Here is a 17,654-nt window from a genome sequence, read left to right as displayed (position 1 = left end):
GCACAGGGCAACACAAAATAAGCAGTGCTGAACAGGATTAGGGCACATGTGAGCAGGGAGCAGGGAGACCCCGTGCCCAGGCCATGCCTCTACCCCAGGGTCCCCTCTCCCATGACCTCATGGCAGGGGGGAGGAACCCCAACACTTCCGTAGGTGTAGTCTCTCTCCTCCTCCTTGCAGCTGGCTCATGGGCCCACATTCAGGGCCCCCACCTCGGGAGAAAATTCTCCCAATGTGCTCTGATGTTGAAAGAGTCAAGAAGAGAAGAAGGGAAAAAAAACCCCCGAAGTCCCAGGAAAACAAAGTTCAACTCTCCATCTCCCTCCAGAGAAACGGAGCTGAAAACTGGCTAAAAAGAAACAAAGTTGCTTCCTCTGCTCTTGCTGCAAGCAGGATGCAGAGGAGTGTGTATGTGTGTCTTTGAACAAACGCTCTGAGAAGTTTGTCTGGCTTTTTTTTCCTCTCCCCCCTCTCAGGCTCAGTTGAAAGGCACAGAAATGCACAAAGTTCACTTCTGGGCATAGAGCAGCAATAGGGGGATACACATGATAAAGTCACCCCAAGACACAGGGAGAGAGAATTCAGTGGAAAGACTCCGAGAATTCTGCTCCCAGAGATCATTCCTGCTCACACTGACCCTTGTAGAAAGGGGACATCGTTCCCGGCAGCCTGTACTGAGCATGTGGCTCCTGAGTGGGGTTTGTTGTTTAGGAAACCTGCTCCGGCTTTTCCATTCTTTCCTTGCAAACAGGAAAACTTCTCCTGGGGCTGTGTGCAGGCAGAGCCCTGAGGAGAGCAGGTGGCACATGGTGCGCTGGGCTGGGACAGCCAGCTGCAGAGCTCAAGGGAAGAAGCCCAAAGTGTCACAATGGCTCCTTGCCTTCCCATGCAACACCTGGGTCACAATGGTCTCCTTGATTCCATGAGGCCCCACTGTGTCACAATGGCTCCTTGGTTCCATCAGGTTCCGCAGTGTCACCATGGTCTCCTTTGATCCGCACTGTCATCATGGACAATTGGTTCCATGAGGCCCCGCAGTGTCACAATGGTCCCTTGCTTCCATAGGTTTGATGTTGTAACAAAGGACTCCTTGCTTCTATGAGCTAGCCTGCTTTTTGCAGAGGTGTCTTTGGTTCCAACAAGGCCCCGCTGTGTCTCAGTGCACCCTGGCTTCCATGTGGATGTGGAGTATCACAAAGGCTCCTTGGTTCCACCAGGTCCTGCTGTGTCACAATGGGTCCTGTGGTCCCTGAGGCCCTCCAAAACCATCGTGGAGGCTTGCTTCCATGAGGTTCCATTATGTGCCAGTGGTCATCTTGGTTCCAGGAGTTTCCTTAGTGTCACAATGCTCTCCATGCTTCCATTAGGCCCTGCTTTGCCACAATGGTCCCCTTGTTTCCATGAGGCCCCGCTGTGTCACAATGGACCTATGGTTCCGTGATGTTGCGTGGTGTCACCGTGCTCTTCTTGAATCCGCCGTGTAACCATGGACCATTGGTTCCATGCAGCCGTGTCACAATGGGCTCCTTGATTCCATGATTCCCCACGGTGTCACAATGGAGCCTTGTTTCTAGGAGGTTCTGTACTGTCACAATTGCCTCCTTGATGCCATCAGCCCCTGCAGTGTCACAATGGCTCCTTGGTTCCATGAGGAACACAATAGCTTGGCATAAGCATTGAGCAACAGCTGCTGAACACACCTGGCAACATCTGCTTGCATCAAAAGAGGGCTTCAAGCTGACAATGGCACCAGCAGCTTCCATCTGCAACAGACACCCAGGGAAAGGACAGGCTGTGCCGGTTTGGACAAATGTGGAGGAAAATATCCTCTGATAGAAGGCAGGTTACACCCAGCCCTCCCCCACCAGCTTCGGGAAAAAAGAATTTTCCTGGGAAGAAAGTGAAAGAGATAAAAACTACTTTTTTAACAAACACACAGGAAAAGGATAACAATGCTAAATATTAAAACCTCTCGCTGTGCAGAGAAAGCTGGGATAATTTGAGAGTCCTTCCGTGTTTCGGTGGGGTCTCCTGAAACATCCATAGACAGCGAGGCCCGTGCAAAGAAACAGGGAGCGATTCTTGAGAGAAGTTTCAGAGCTCTTTCTTCTCCAGCCACATGGGCGGGGCACTGCCAAAGAACTGAGCAATCACAGCACAACCAGGGCCCTCCTGGCACAGGGCAACACAAAATAAGCAGTGCTGAACAGGATTAGGGCACATGTGAGCAGGGAGCAGGGAGACCCCGTGCCCAGGCCATGCCTCTACCCCAGGGTCCCCTCTCCCATGACCTCATGGCAGGGGGGAGGAACCCCAACACTTCCGTAGGTGCAGTCTCTCTCCTCCTCCTTGCAGCTGGCTCATGGGCCCACATTCAGGGCCCCCACCTCGGGAGAAAATTCTCCCAATGTGCTCTGATGTTGAAAGAGTCAAGAAGAGAAGAAGGGAAAAAAAACCCCGAAGTCCCAGGAAAACAAAGTTCAACTCTCCATCTCCCTCCAGAGAAAAGGAGCTGAAAACTGGCTAAAAAGAAACAAAGTTGCTTCCTCTGCTCTTGCTGCAAGCAGGATGCAGAGGAGTGTGTATGTGTGTCTTTGAACAAACGCTCTGAGAATTTTGTCTGGCTTTTTTTTCCTCTCCCCCCTCTCAGGCTCAGTTGAAAGGCACAGAAATGCACAAAGTTCACTTCTGGGCATAGAGCAGCAATAGGGGGATACACATGATAAAGTCACCCCAAGACACAGGGACAGAGAATTCAGTGGAAAGACTCCGAGAATTCTGCTCCCAGAGATCATTCATTCCTGCTCACACTGACCCTTGTAGAAAGGGGACATTGTTCCCGGCAGCCTGTACTGAGCATGTGGCTCCTGAGTGGGGTTTGTTGTTTAGGAAACCTGCTCCGGCTTTTCCATTCTTTCCTTGCAAACAGGAAAACTTCTCCTGGGGCTGTGTGCAGGCAGAGCCCTGAGGAGAGCAGGTGGCACATGGTGCGCTGGGCTGGGACAGCCAGCTGCAGAGCTCAAGGGAAGAAGCCCAAAGTGTCACAATGGCTCCTTGCCTTCCCATGCAACACCTGGGTCACAATGGTCTCCTTGATTCCATGAGGCCCCACTGTGTCACAATGGCTCCTTGGTTCCATCAGGTTCCGCAGTGTCACCATGGTCTCTTTTGATCCGCACTGTCATCATGGACAATTGGTTCCATGAGGCCCCGCAGTGTCACAATGGTCCCTTGCTTCCATAGGTTTGATGTTGTAACAAAGGACTCCTTGCTTCTATGAGCTAGCCTGCTTTTTGCAGAGGTGTCTTTGGTTCCAACAAGGCCCCGCTGTGTCTCAGTGCACCCTGGCTTCCATGTGGATGTGGAGTATCACAAAGGCTCCTTGGTTCCACCAGGTCCTGCTGTGTCACAATGGGTCCTGTGGTCCCTGAGGCCCTCCAAAACCATCGTGGAGGCTTGCTTCCATGAGGTTCCATTATGTGCCAGTGGTCATCTTGGTTCCAGGAGTTTCCTTAGTGTCACAATGCTCTCCATGCTTCCATTAGGCCCTGCTTTGCCACAATGGTCCCCTTGTTTCCATGAGGCCCCGCTGTGTCACAATGGACCTATGGTTCCGTGATGTTGCGTGGTGTCACCGTGCTCTTCTTGAATCCGCCGTGTAACCATGGACCATTGGTTCCATGCAGCCGTGTCACAATGGGCTCCTTGATTCCATGATTCCCCACGGTGTCACAATGGAGCCTTGTTTCTAGGAGGTTCTGTACTGTCACAATTGCCTCCTTGATGCCATCAGCCCCTGCAGTGTCACAATGGCTCCTTGGTTCCATGAGGAACACAATAGCTTGGCATAAGCATTGAGCAACAGCTGCTGAACACACCTGGCAACATCTGCTTGCATCAAAAGAGTGCTTCAAGCTGACAATGGCACCAGCAGCTTCCATCTGCAACAGAGACCCAGGAAAGGACAGGCTGTGCCGGTTTGGACAAATGTGGAGGAAAATATCCTCTGATAGAAGGCAGGTTACACCCAGCCCTCCCCCACCAGGTTTTTGGAAAAAAGAACTTTCCTGGGAAGAAAGTGAAAGAGATAAAAACTATTTTTTTAACAAACACACAGGAAAAGGATAACAATGCTAAATATTAAAACCTCTCGCTGTGCAGAGAAAGCTGGGATAATTTGAGAGTCCTTCTGTGTTTCGGTGGGGTCTCCTGAAACATCCATAGACAGCGAGGCCCGTGCAAAGAAACAGGGAGCGATTCTTGAGAGAAGTTTCAGAGCTCTTTCTTCTCCAGCCACATGGGCGGGGCACTGCCAAAGAACTGAGCAATCACGGCACAACCAGGGCCCTCCTCACACAGGGCAACACAAAATAAGCAGTGCTGAACAGGGTTAGGGCACATGTGAGCAGGGAGCAGGGAGACCCCCCGTGCCCAGGCCATGCCTCTACCCCAGGGTCCCCTCTCCCATGACCTCATGGCAGGGGGGAGGAACCCCAACACTTCCGTAGGTGCAGTCTCTCTCCTCCTCCTTGCAGCTGGCTCATGGGCCCACATTCAGGGCCCCCACCTCGGGAGAAAATTCTCCCAATGTGCTCTGATGTTGAAAGAGTCAAGAAGAGAAGAAGGGAAAAAAAACCCCCGAAGTCCCAGGAAAACAAAGTTCAACTCTCCATCTCCCTCCAGAGAAAAGGAGCTGAAAACTGGCTAAAAAGAAACAAAGTTGCTTCCTCTGCTCTTGCTGCAAGCAGGATGCAGAGGAGTGTGTATGTGTGTCCTTGAACAAACGCTCTGAGAAGTTTGTCTGGCTTTTTTTTCCTCTCCCCCCTCTCAGGCTCAGTTGAAAGGCACAGAAATGCACAAAGTTCACTTCTGGGCATAGAGCAGCAATAGGGGGATACACATGATAAAGTCACCCCAAGACACAGGGACAGAGAATTCAGTGGAAAGACTCCGAGAATTCTGCTCCCAGAGATCATTCATTCCTGCTCACACTGACCCTTGTAGAAAGGGGACATCGTTCCCGGCAGCCTGTACTGAGCATGTGGCTCCTGAGTGGGGTTTGTTGTTTAGGAAACCTGCTCCGGCTTTTCCATTCTTTCCTTGCAAACAGGAAAACTTCTCCTGGGGCTGTGTGCAGGCAGAGCCCTGAGGAGAGCAGGTGGCACATGGTGCGCTGGGCTGGGACAGCCAGCTGCAGAGCTCAAGGGAAGAAGCCCAAAGTGTCACAATGGCTCCTTGCCTTCCCATGCAACACCTGGGTCACAATGGTCTCCTTGATTCCATGAGGCCCCACTGTGTCACAATGGCTCCTTGGTTCCATCAGGTTCCGCAGTGTCACCATGGTCTCTTTTGATCCGCACTGTCATCATGGACAATTGGTTCCATGAGGCCCCGCAGTGTCACAATGGTCCCTTGCTTCCATAGGTTTGATGTTGTAACAAAGGACTCCTTGCTTCTATGAGCTAGCCTGCTTTTTGCAGAGGTGTCTTTGGTTCCAACAAGGCCCCGCTGTGTCTCAGTGCACCCTGGCTTCCATGTGGATGTGGAGTATCACAAAGGCTCCTTGGTTCCACCAGGTCCTGCTGTGTCACAATGGGTCCTGTGGTCCCTGAGGCCCTCCAAAACCATCGTGGAGGCTTGCTTCCATGAGGTTCCATTATGTGCCAGTGGTCATCTTGGTTCCAGGAGTTTCCTTAGTGTCACAATGCTCTCCATGCTTCCATTAGGCCCTGCTTTGCCACAATGGTCCCCTTGTTTCCATGAGGCCCCGCTGTGTCACAATGGACCTATGGTTCCGTGATGTTGCGTGGTGTCACCGTGCTCTTCTTGAATCCGCCGTGTAACCATGGACCATTGGTTCCATGCAGCCGTGTCACAATGGGCTCCTTGATTCCATGATTCCCCACGGTGTCACAATGGAGCCTTGTTTCTAGGAGGTTCTGTACTGTCACAATTGCCTCCTTGATGCCATCAGCCCCTGCAGTGTCACAATGGCTCCTTGGTTCCATGAGGAACACAATAGCTTGGCATAAGCATTGAGCAACAGCTGCTGAACACACCTGGCAACATCTGCTTGCATCAAAAGAGTGCTTCAAGCTGACAATGGCACCAGCAGCTTCCATCTGCAACAGAGACCCAGGAAAGGACAGGCTGTGCCGGTTTGGACAAATGTGGAGGAAAATATCCTCTGATAGAAGGCAGGTTACACCCAGCCCTCCCCCACCAGGTTTTTGGAAAAAAGAACTTTCCTGGGAAGAAAGTGAAAGAGATAAAAACTATTTTTTTAACAAACACACAGGAAAAGGATAACAATGCTAAATATTAAAACCTCTCGCTGTGCAGAGAAAGCTGGGATAATTTGAGAGTCCTTCCGTGTTTCGGTGGGGTCTCCTGAAACATCCATAGACAGCGAGGCCCGTGCAAAGAAACAGGGAGCGATTCTTGAGAGAAGTTTCAGAGCTCTTTCTTCTCCAGCCACATGGGCGGGGCACTGCCAAAGAACTGAGCAATCACGGCACAACCAGGGCCCTCCTCACACAGGGCAACACAAAATAAGCAGTGCTGAACAGGGTTAGGGCACATGTGAGCAGGGAGCAGGGAGACCCCCCGTGCCCAGGCCATGCCTCTACCCCAGGGTCCCCTCTCCCATGACCGCATGGCAGGAGGGAGGAACCCCAACACTTCCGTAGGTGCAGTCTCTCTCCTCCTCCTTGCAGCTGGCTCATGGGCCCACATTCAGGGCCCCCACCTCGGGAGAAAATTCTCCCAATGTGCTCTGATGTTGAAAGAGTCAAGAAGAGAAGAAGGGAAAAAAAACCCCCGAAGTCCCAGGAAAACAAAGTTCAACTCTCCATCTCCCCCCAGAGAAAAGGAGCTGAAAACTGGCTAAAAAGAAACAAAGTTGCTTCCCTCTGCTCTTGCTGCAAGCAGGATGCAGAGGAGTGTGTATGTGTGTCCTTGAACAAACGCTCTGAGAAGTTTGTCCGGTTTTTTTTCCTCTCCCCCCTCTCAGGCTCAGTTGTAAGGCACAGAAATGCACAAAGTTCACTTCTGGGCATAGAGCAGCAATAGGGGATACACATGATAAAGTCACCCCAAGACACAGGGAGAGAGAATTCAGTGGAAAGACTCCGAGAATTCTGCTCCCAGAGATCATTCATTCCTGCTCACACTGACCCTTGTAGAAAGGGGACATCGTTCCCGGCAGCCTGTACTGAGCATGTGGCTCCTGAGTGGGGTTTGTTGTTTAGGAAACCTGCTCCGGCTTTTCCATTCTTTCCTTGCAAACAGGAAAACTTCTCCTGGGGCTGTGTGCAGGCAGAGCCCTGAGGAGAGCAGGTGGCACATGGTGCGCTGGGCTGGGACAGCCAGCTGCAGAGCTCAAGGGAAGAAGCCCAAAGTGTCACAATGGCTCCTTGCCTTCCCATGCAACACCTGGGTCACAATGGTCTCCTTGATTCCATGAGGCCCCACTGTGTCACAATGGCTCCTTGGTTCCATCAGGTTCCGCAGTGTCACCATGGTCTCCTTTGATCCGCACTGTCATCATGGACAATTGGTTCCATGAGGCCCCGCAGTGTCACAATGGTCCCTTGCTTCCATAGGTTTGATGTTGTAACAAAGGACTCCTTGCTTCTATGAGCTAGCCTGCTTTTTGCAGAGGTGTCTTTGGTTCCAACAAGGCCCCGCTGTGTCTCAGTGCACCCTGGCTTCCATGTGGATGTGGAGTATCACAAAGGCTCCTTGGTTCCACCAGGTCCTGCTGTGTCACAATGGGTCCTGTGGTCCCTGAGGCCCTCCAAAACCATCGTGGAGGCTTGCTTCCATGAGGTTCCATTATGTGCCAGTGGTCATCTTGGTTCCAGGAGTTTCCTTAGTGTCACAATGCTCTCCATGCTTCCATTAGGCCCTGCTTTGCCACAATGGTCCCCTTGTTTCCATGAGGCCCCGCTGTGTCACAATGGACCTATGGTTCCGTGATGTTGCGTGGTGTCACCGTGCTCTTCTTGAATCCGCCGTGTAACCATGGACCATTGGTTCCATGCAGCCGTGTCACAATGGGCTCCTTGATTCCATGATTCCCCACGGTGTCACAATGGAGCCTTGTTTCTAGGAGGTTCTGTACTGTCACAATTGCCTCCTTGATGCCATCAGCCCCTGCAGTGTCACAATGGCTCCTTGGTTCCATGAGGAACACAATAGCTTGGCATAAGCATTGAGCAACAGCTGCTGAACACACCTGGCAACATCTGCTTGCATCAAAAGAGGGCTTCAAGCTGACAATGGCACCAGCAGCTTCCATCTGCAACAGAGACCCAGGGAAAGGACAGGCTGTGCCGGTTTGGACAAATGTGGAGGAAAATATCCTCTGATAGAAGGCAGGTTACACCCAGCCCTCCCCCACCAGCTTCGGGAAAAAAGAATTTTCCTGGGAAGAAAGTGAAAGAGATAAAAACTACTTTTTTAACAAACACACAGGAAAAGGATAACAATGCTAAATATTAAAACCTCTCGCTGTGCAGAGAAAGCTGGGATAATTTGAGAGTCCTTCCGTGTTTCGGTGGGGTCTCCTGAAACATCCATAGACAGCGAGGCCCGTGCAAAGAAACAGGGAGCGATTCTTGAGAGAAGTTTCAGAGCTCTTTCTTCTCCAGCCACATGGGCGGGGCACTGCCAAAGAACTGAGCAATCACAGCACAACCAGGGCCCTCCTGGCACAGGGCAACACAAAATAAGCAGTGCTGAACAGGATTAGGGCACATGTCAGCAGGGAGCAGGGAGACCCCGTGCCCAGGCCATGCCTCTACCCCAGGGTCCCCTCTCCCATGACCTCATGGCAGGGGGGAGGAACCCCAACACTTCCGTAGGTGCAGTCTCTCTCCTCCTCCTTGCAGCTGGCTCATGGGCCCACATTCAGGGCCCCCACCTCGGGAGAAAATTCTCCCAATGTGCTCTGATGTTGAAAGAGTCAAGAAGAGAAGAAGGGAAAAAAAAACCCCGAAGTCCCAGGAAAACAAAGTTCAACTCTCCATCTCCCTCCAGAGAAAAGGAGCTGAAAACTGGCTAAAAAGAAACAAAGTTGCTTCCTCTGCTCTTGCTGCAAGCAGGATGCAGAGGAGTGTGTATGTGTGTCCTTGAACAAACGCTCTGAGAAGTTTGTCTGGCTTTTTTTTCCTCTCCCCCCTCTCAGGCTCAGTTGAAAGGCACAGAAATGCACAAAGTTCACTTCTGGGCATAGAGCAGCAATAGGGGGATACACATGATAAAGTCACCCCAAGACACAGGGACAGAGAATTCAGTGGAAAGACTCCGAGAATTCTGCTCCCAGAGATCATTCATTCCTGCTCACACTGACCCTTGTAGAAAGGGGACATCGTTCCCGGCAGCCTGTACTGAGCATGTGGCTCCTGAGTGGGGTTTGTTGTTTAGGAAACCTGCTCCGGCTTTTCCATTCTTTCCTTGCAAACAGGAAAACTTCTCCTGGGGCTGTGTGCAGGCAGAGCCCTGAGGAGAGCAGGTGGCACATGGTGCGCTGGGCTGGGACAGCCAGCTGCAGAGCTCAAGGGAAGAAGCCCAAAGTGTCACAATGGCTCCTTGCCTTCCCATGCAACACCTGGGTCACAATGGTCTCCTTGATTCCATGAGGCCCCACTGTGTCACAATGGCTCCTTGGTTCCATCAGGTTCCGCAGTGTCACCATGGTCTCTTTTGATCCGCACTGTCATCATGGACAATTGGTTCCATGAGGCCCCGCAGTGTCACAATGGTCCCTTGCTTCCATAGGTTTGATGTTGTAACAAAGGACTCCTTGCTTCTATGAGCTAGCCTGCTTTTTGCAGAGGTGTCTTTGGTTCCAACAAGGCCCCGCTGTGTCTCAGTGCATCCTGGCTTCCATGTGGATGTGGAGTATCACAAAGGCTCCTTGGTTCCACCAGGTCCTGCTGTGTCACAATGGGTCCTGTGGTCCCTGAGGCCCTCCAAAACCATCGTGGAGGCTTGCTTCCATGAGGTTCCATTATGTGCCAGTGGTCATCTTGGTTCCAGGAGTTTCCTTAGTGTCACAATGCTCTCCATGCTTCCATTAGGCCCTGCTTTGCCACAATGGTCCCCTTGTTTCCATGAGGCCCCGCTGTGTCACAATGGACCTATGGTTCCGTGATGTTGCGTGGTGTCACCGTGCTCTTCTTGAATCCGCCGTGTAACCATGGACCATTGGTTCCATGCAGCCGTGTCACAATGGGCTCCTTGATTCCATGATTCCCCACGGTGTCACAATGGAGCCTTGTTTCTAGGAGGTTCTGTACTGTCACAATTGCCTCCTTGATGCCATCAGCCCCTGCAGTGTCACAATGGCTCCTTGGTTCCATGAGGAACACAATAGCTTGGCATAAGCATTGAGCAACAGCTGCTGAACACACCTGGCAACATCTGCTTGCATCAAAAGAGGGCTTCAAGCTGACAATGGCACCAGCAGCTTCCATCTGCAACAGAGACCCAGGAAAGGACAGGCTGTGCCGGTTTGGACAAATGTGGAGGAAAATATCCTCTGATAGAAGGCAGGTTACACCCAGCCCTCCCCCACCAGGTTTTTGGAAAAAAGAACTTTCCTGGGAAGAAAGTGAAAGAGATAAAAACTATTTTTTTAACAAACACACAGGAAAAGGATAACAATGCTAAATATTAAAACCTCTCGCTGTGCAGAGAAAGCTGGGATAATTTGAGAGTCCTTCCGTGTTTCGGTGGGGTCTCCTGAAACATCCATAGACAGCGAGGCCCGTGCAAAGAAACAGGGAGCGATTCTTGAGAGAAGTTTCAGAGCTCTTTCTTCTCCAGCCACATGGGCGGGGCACTGCCAAAGAACTGAGCAATCACAGCACAACCAGGGCCCTCCTGGCACAGGGCAACACAAAATAAGCAGTGCTGAACAGGATTAGGGCACATGTGAGCAGGGAGCAGGGAGACCCCGTGCCCAGGCCATGCCTCTACCCCAGGGTCCCCTCTCCCATGACCTCATGGCAGGGGGGAGGAACCCCAACACTTCCGTAGGTGTAGTCTCTCTCCTCCTCCTTGCAGCTGGCTCATGGGCCCACATTCAGGGCCCCCACCTCGGGAGAAAATTCTCCCAATGTGCTCTGATGTTGAAAGAGTCAAGAAGAGAAGAAGGGAAAAAAAACCCCGAAGTCCCAGGAAAACAAAGTTCAACTCTCCATCTCCCTCCAGAGAAAAGGAGCTGAAAACTGGCTAAAAAGAAACAAAGTTGCTTCCTCTGCTCTTGCTGCAAGCAGGATGCAGAGGAGTGTGTATGTGTGTCTTTGAACAAACGCTCTGAGAATTTTGTCTGGCTTTTTTTTCCTCTCCCCCCTCTCAGGCTCAGTTGAAAGGCACAGAAATGCACAAAGTTCACTTCTGGGCATAGAGCAGCAATAGGGGGATACACATGATAAAGTCACCCCAAGACACAGGGACAGAGAATTCAGTGGAAAGACTCCGAGAATTCTGCTCCCAGAGATCATTCATTCCTGCTCACACTGACCCTTGTAGAAAGGGGACATTGTTCCCGGCAGCCTGTACTGAGCATGTGGCTCCTGAGTGGGGTTTGTTGTTTAGGAAACCTGCTCCGGCTTTTCCATTCTTTCCTTGCAAACAGGAAAACTTCTCCTGGGGCTGTGTGCAGGCAGAGCCCTGAGGAGAGCAGGTGGCACATGGTGCGCTGGGCTGGGACAGCCAGCTGCAGAGCTCAAGGGAAGAAGCCCAAAGTGTCACAATGGCTCCTTGCCTTCCCATGCAACACCTGGGTCACAATGGTCTCCTTGATTCCATGAGGCCCCACTGTGTCACAATGGCTCCTTGGTTCCATCAGGTTCGGCAGTGTCACCATGGTCTCCTTTGATCCGCACTGTCATCATGGACAATTGGTTCCATGAGGCCCCGCAGTGTCACAATGGTCCCTTGCTTCCATAGGTTTGATGTTGTAACAAAGGACTCCTTGCTTCTATGAGCTAGCCTGCTTTTTGCAGAGGTGTCTTTGGTTCCAACAAGGCCCCGCTGTGTCTCAGTGCACCCTGGCTTCCATGTGGATGTGGAGTATCACAAAGGCTCCTTGGTTCCACCAGGTCCTGCTGTGTCACAATGGGTCCTGTGGTCCCTGAGGCCCTCCAAAACCATCGTGGAGGCTTGCTTCCATGAGGTTCCATTATGTGCCAGTGGTCATCTTGGTTCCAGGAGTTTCCTTAGTGTCACAATGCTCTCCATGCTTCCATTAGGCCCTGCTTTGCCACAATGGTCCCCTTGTTTCCATGAGGCCCCGCTGTGTCACAATGGACCTATGGTTCCGTGATGTTGCGTGGTGTCACCGTGCTCTTCTTGAATCCGCCGTGTAACCATGGACCATTGGTTCCATGCAGCCGTGTCACAATGGGCTCCTTGATTCCATGATTCCCCACGGTGTCACAATGGAGCCTTGTTTCTAGGAGGTTCTGTACTGTCACAATTGCCTCCTTGATGCCATCAGCCCCTGCAGTGTCACAATGGCTCCTTGGTTCCATGAGGAACACAATAGCTTGGCATAAGCATTGAGCAACAGCTGCTGAACACACCTGGCAACATCTGCTTGCATCAAAAGAGTGCTTCAAGCTGACAATGGCACCAGCAGCTTCCATCTGCAACAGAGACCCAGGAAAGGACAGGCTGTGCCGGTTTGGACAAATGTGGAGGAAAATATCCTCTGATAGAAGGCAGGTTACACCCAGCCCTCCCCCACCAGGTTTTTGGAAAAAAGAACTTTCCTGGGAAGAAAGTGAAAGAGATAAAAACTATTTTTTTAACAAACACACAGGAAAAGGATAACAATGCTAAATATTAAAAGCTCTCGCTGTGCAGAGAAAGCTGGGATAATTTGAGAGTCCTTCTGTGTTTCGGTGGGGTCTCCTGAAACATCCATAGACAGCGAGGCCCGTGCAAAGAAACAGGGAGCGATTCTTGAGAGAAGTTTCAGAGCTCTTTCTTCTCCAGCCACATGGGCGGGGCACTGCCAAAGAACTGAGCAATCACGGCACAACCAGGGCCCTCCTCACACAGGGCAACACAAAATAAGCAGTGCTGAACAGGGTTAGGGCACATGTGAGCAGGGAGCAGGGAGACCCCCCGTGCCCAGGCCATGCCTCTACCCCAGGGTCCCCTCTCCCATGACCTCATGGCAGGGGGGAGGAACCCCAACACTTCCGTAGGTGCAGTCTCTCTCCTCCTCCTTGCAGCTGGCTCATGGGCCCACATTCAGGGCCCCCACCTCGGGAGAAAATTCTCCCAATGTGCTCTGATGTTGAAAGAGTCAAGAAGAGAAGAAGGGAAAAAAAACCCCCGAAGTCCCAGGAAAACAAAGTTCAACTCTCCATCTCCCTCCAGAGAAAAGGAGCTGAAAACTGGCTAAAAAGAAACAAAGTTGCTTCCTCTGCTCTTGCTGCAAGCAGGATGCAGAGGAGTGTGTATGTGTGTCCTTGAACAAACGCTCTGAGAAGTTTGTCTGGCTTTTTTTTCCTCTCCCCCCTCTCAGGCTCAGTTGAAAGGCACAGAAATGCACAAAGTTCACTTCTGGGCATAGAGCAGCAATAGGGGGATACACATGATAAAGTCACCCCAAGACACAGGGACAGAGAATTCAGTGGAAAGACTCCGAGAATTCTGCTCCCAGAGATCATTCATTCCTGCTCACACTGACCCTTGTAGAAAGGGGACATCGTTCCCGGCAGCCTGTACTGAGCATGTGGCTCCTGAGTGGGGTTTGTTGTTTAGGAAACCTGCTCCGGCTTTTCCATTCTTTCCTTGCAAACAGGAAAACTTCTCCTGGGGCTGTGTGCAGGCAGAGCCCTGAGGAGAGCAGGTGGCACATGGTGCGCTGGGCTGGGACAGCCAGCTGCAGAGCTCAAGGGAAGAAGCCCAAAGTGTCACAATGGCTCCTTGCCTTCCCATGCAACACCTGGGTCACAATGGTCTCCTTGATTCCATGAGGCCCCACTGTGTCACAATGGCTCCTTGGTTCCATCAGGTTCCGCAGTGTCACCATGGTCTCTTTTGATCCGCACTGTCATCATGGACAATTGGTTCCATGAGGCCCCGCAGTGTCACAATGGTCCCTTGCTTCCATAGGTTTGATGTTGTAACAAAGGACTCCTTGCTTCTATGAGCTAGCCTGCTTTTTGCAGAGGTGTCTTTGGTTCCAACAAGGCCCCGCTGTGTCTCAGTGCACCCTGGCTTCCATGTGGATGTGGAGTATCACAAAGGCTCCTTGGTTCCACCAGGTCCTGCTGTGTCACAATGGGTCCTGTGGTCCCTGAGGCCCTCCAAAACCATCGTGGAGGCTTGCTTCCATGAGGTTCCATTATGTGCCAGTGGTCATCTTGGTTCCAGGAGTTTCCTTAGTGTCACAATGCTCTCCATGCTTCCATTAGGCCCTGCTTTGCCACAATGGTCCCCTTGTTTCCATGAGGCCCCGCTGTGTCACAATGGACCTATGGTTCCGTGATGTTGCGTGGTGTCACCGTGCTCTTCTTGAATCCGCCGTGTAACCATGGACCATTGGTTCCATGCAGCCGTGTCACAATGGGCTCCTTGATTCCATGATTCCCCACGGTGTCACAATGGAGCCTTGTTTCTAGGAGGTTCTGTACTGTCACAATTGCCTCCTTGATGCCATCAGCCCCTGCAGTGTCACAATGGCTCCTTGGTTCCATGAGGAACACAATAGCTTGGCATAAGCATTGAGCAACAGCTGCTGAACACACCTGGCAACATCTGCTTGCATCAAAAGAGTGCTTCAAGCTGACAATGGCACCAGCAGCTTCCATCTGCAACAGAGACCCAGGAAAGGACAGGCTGTGCCGGTTTGGACAAATGTGGAGGAAAATATCCTCTGATAGAAGGCAGGTTACACCCAGCCCTCCCCCACCAGGTTTTTGGAAAAAAGAACTTTCCTGGGAAGAAAGTGAAAGAGATAAAAACTATTTTTTTAACAAACACACAGGAAAAGGATAACAATGCTAAATATTAAAACCTCTCGCTGTGCAGAGAAAGCTGGGATAATTTGAGAGTCCTTCCGTGTTTCGGTGGGGTCTCCTGAAACATCCATAGACAGCGAGGCCCGTGCAAAGAAACAGGGAGCGATTCTTGAGAGAAGTTTCAGAGCTCTTTCTTCTCCAGCCACATGGGCGGGGCACTGCCAAAGAACTGAGCAATCACGGCACAACCAGGGCCCTCCTCACACAGGGCAACACAAAATAAGCAGTGCTGAACAGGGTTAGGGCACATGTGAGCAGGGAGCAGGGAGACCCCCCGTGCCCAGGCCATGCCTCTACCCCAGGGTCCCCTCTCCCATGACCTCATGGCAGGAGGGAGGAACCCCAACACTTCCGTAGGTGTAGTCTCTCTCCTCCTCCTTGCAGCTGGCTCATGGGCCCACATTCAGGGCCCCCACCTCGGGAGAAAATTCTCCCAATGTGCTCTGATGTTGAAAGAGTCAAGAAGAGAAGAAGGGAAAAAAAACCCCCGAAGTCCCAGGAAAACAAAGTTCAACTCTCCATCTCCCCCCAGAGAAAAGGAGCTGAAAACTGGCTAAAAAGAAACAAAGTTGCTTCCCTCTGCTCTTGCTGCAAGCAGGATGCAGAGGAGTGTGTATGTGTGTCCTTGAACAAACGCTCTGAGAAGTTTGTCCGGTTTTTTTTCCTCTCCCCCCTCTCAGGCTCAGTTGTAAGGCACAGAAATGCACAAAGTTCACTTCTGGGCATAGAGCAGCAATAGGGGATACACATGATAAAGTCACCCCAAGACACAGGGAGAGAGAATTCAGTGGAAAGACTCCGAGAATTCTGCTCCCAGAGATCATTCATTCCTGCTCACACTGACCCTTGTAGAAAGGGGACATCGTTCCCGGCAGCCTGTACTGAGCATGTGGCTCCTGAGTGGGGTTTGTTGTTTAGGAAACCTGCTCCGGCTTTTCCATTCTTTCCTTGCAAACAGGAAAACTTCTCCTGGGGCTGTGTGCAGGCAGAGCCCTGAGGAGAGCAGGTGGCACATGGTGCGCTGGGCTGGGACAGCCAGCTGCAGAGCTCAAGGGAAGAAGCCCAAAGTGTCACAATGGCTCCTTGCCTTCCCATGCAACACCTGGGTCACAATGGTCTCCTTGATTCCATGAGGCCCCACTGTGTCACAATGGCTCCTTGGTTCCATCAGGTTCCGCAGTGTCACCATGGTCTCCTTTGATCCGCACTGTCATCATGGACAATTGGTTCCATGAGGCCCCGCAGTGTCACAATGGTCCCTTGCTTCCATAGGTTTGATGTTGTAACAAAGGACTCCTTGCTTCTATGAGCTAGCCTGCTTTTTGCAGAGGTGTCTTTGGTTCCAACAAGGCCCCGCTGTGTCTCAGTGCACCCTGGCTTCCATGTGGATGTGGAGTATCACAAAGGCTCCTTGGTTCCACCAGGTCCTGCTGTGTCACAATGGGTCCTGTGGTCCCTGAGGCCCTCCAAAACCATCGTGGAGGCTTGCTTCCATGAGGTTCCATTATGTGCCAGTGGTCATCTTGGTTCCAGGAGTTTCCTTAGTGTCACAATGCTCTCCATGCTTCCATTAGGCCCTGCTTTGCCACAATGGTCCCCTTGTTTCCATGAGGCCCCGCTGTGTCACAATGGACCTATGGTTCCGTGATGTTGCGTGGTGTCACCGTGCTCTTCTTGAATCCGCCGTGTAACCATGGACCATTGGTTCCATGCAGCCGTGTCACAATGGGCTCCTTGATTCCATGATTCCCCACGGTGTCACAATGGAGCCTTGTTTCTAGGAGGTTCTGTACTGTCACAATTGCCTCCTTGATGCCATCAGCCCCTGCAGTGTCACAATGGCTCCTTGGTTCCATGAGGAACACAATAGCTTGGCATAAGCATTGAGCAACAGCTGCTGAACACACCTGGCAACATCTGCTTGCATCAAAAGAGGGCTTCAAGCTGACAATGGCACCAGCAGCTTCCATCTGCAACAGACACCCAGGGAAAGGACAGGCTGTGCCGGTTTGGACAAATGTGGAGGAAAATATCCTCTGATAGAAGGCAGGTTACACCCAGCCCTCCCCCACCAGCTTCGGGAAAAAAGAATTTTCCTGGGAAGAAAGTGAAAGAGATAAAAACTACTTTTTTAACAAACACACAGGAAAAGGATAACAATGCTAAATATTAAAACCTCTCGCTGTGCAGAGAAAGCTGGGATAATTTGAGAGTCCTTCCGTGTTTCGGTGGGGTCTCCTGAAACATCCATAGACAGCGAGGCCCGTGCAAAGAAACAGGGAGCGATTCTTGAGAGAAGTTTCAGAGCTCTTTCTTCTCCAGCCACATGGGCGGGGCACTGCCAAAGAACTGAGCAATCACAGCACAACCAGGGCCCTCCTCACACAGGGCAACACAAAATAAGCAGTGCTGAACAGGATTAGGGCACATGTCAGCAGGGAGCAGGGAGACCCCGTGCCCAGGCCATGCCTCTACCCCAGGGTCCCCTCTCCCATGACCTCATGGCAGGGGGGAGGAACCCCAACACTTCCGTAGGTGCAGTCTCTCTCCTCCTCCTTGCAGCTGGCTCATGGGCCCACATTCAGGGCCCCCACCTCGGGAGAA

This window comes from Aphelocoma coerulescens, unplaced genomic scaffold (assembly GCF_041296385.1).
Source record: "Aphelocoma coerulescens isolate FSJ_1873_10779 unplaced genomic scaffold, UR_Acoe_1.0 HiC_scaffold_81, whole genome shotgun sequence".
Classification (NCBI taxonomy): domain Eukaryota; kingdom Metazoa; phylum Chordata; class Aves; order Passeriformes; family Corvidae; genus Aphelocoma; species Aphelocoma coerulescens.
Note: the sequence above shows the minus strand (reverse complement) of the source record.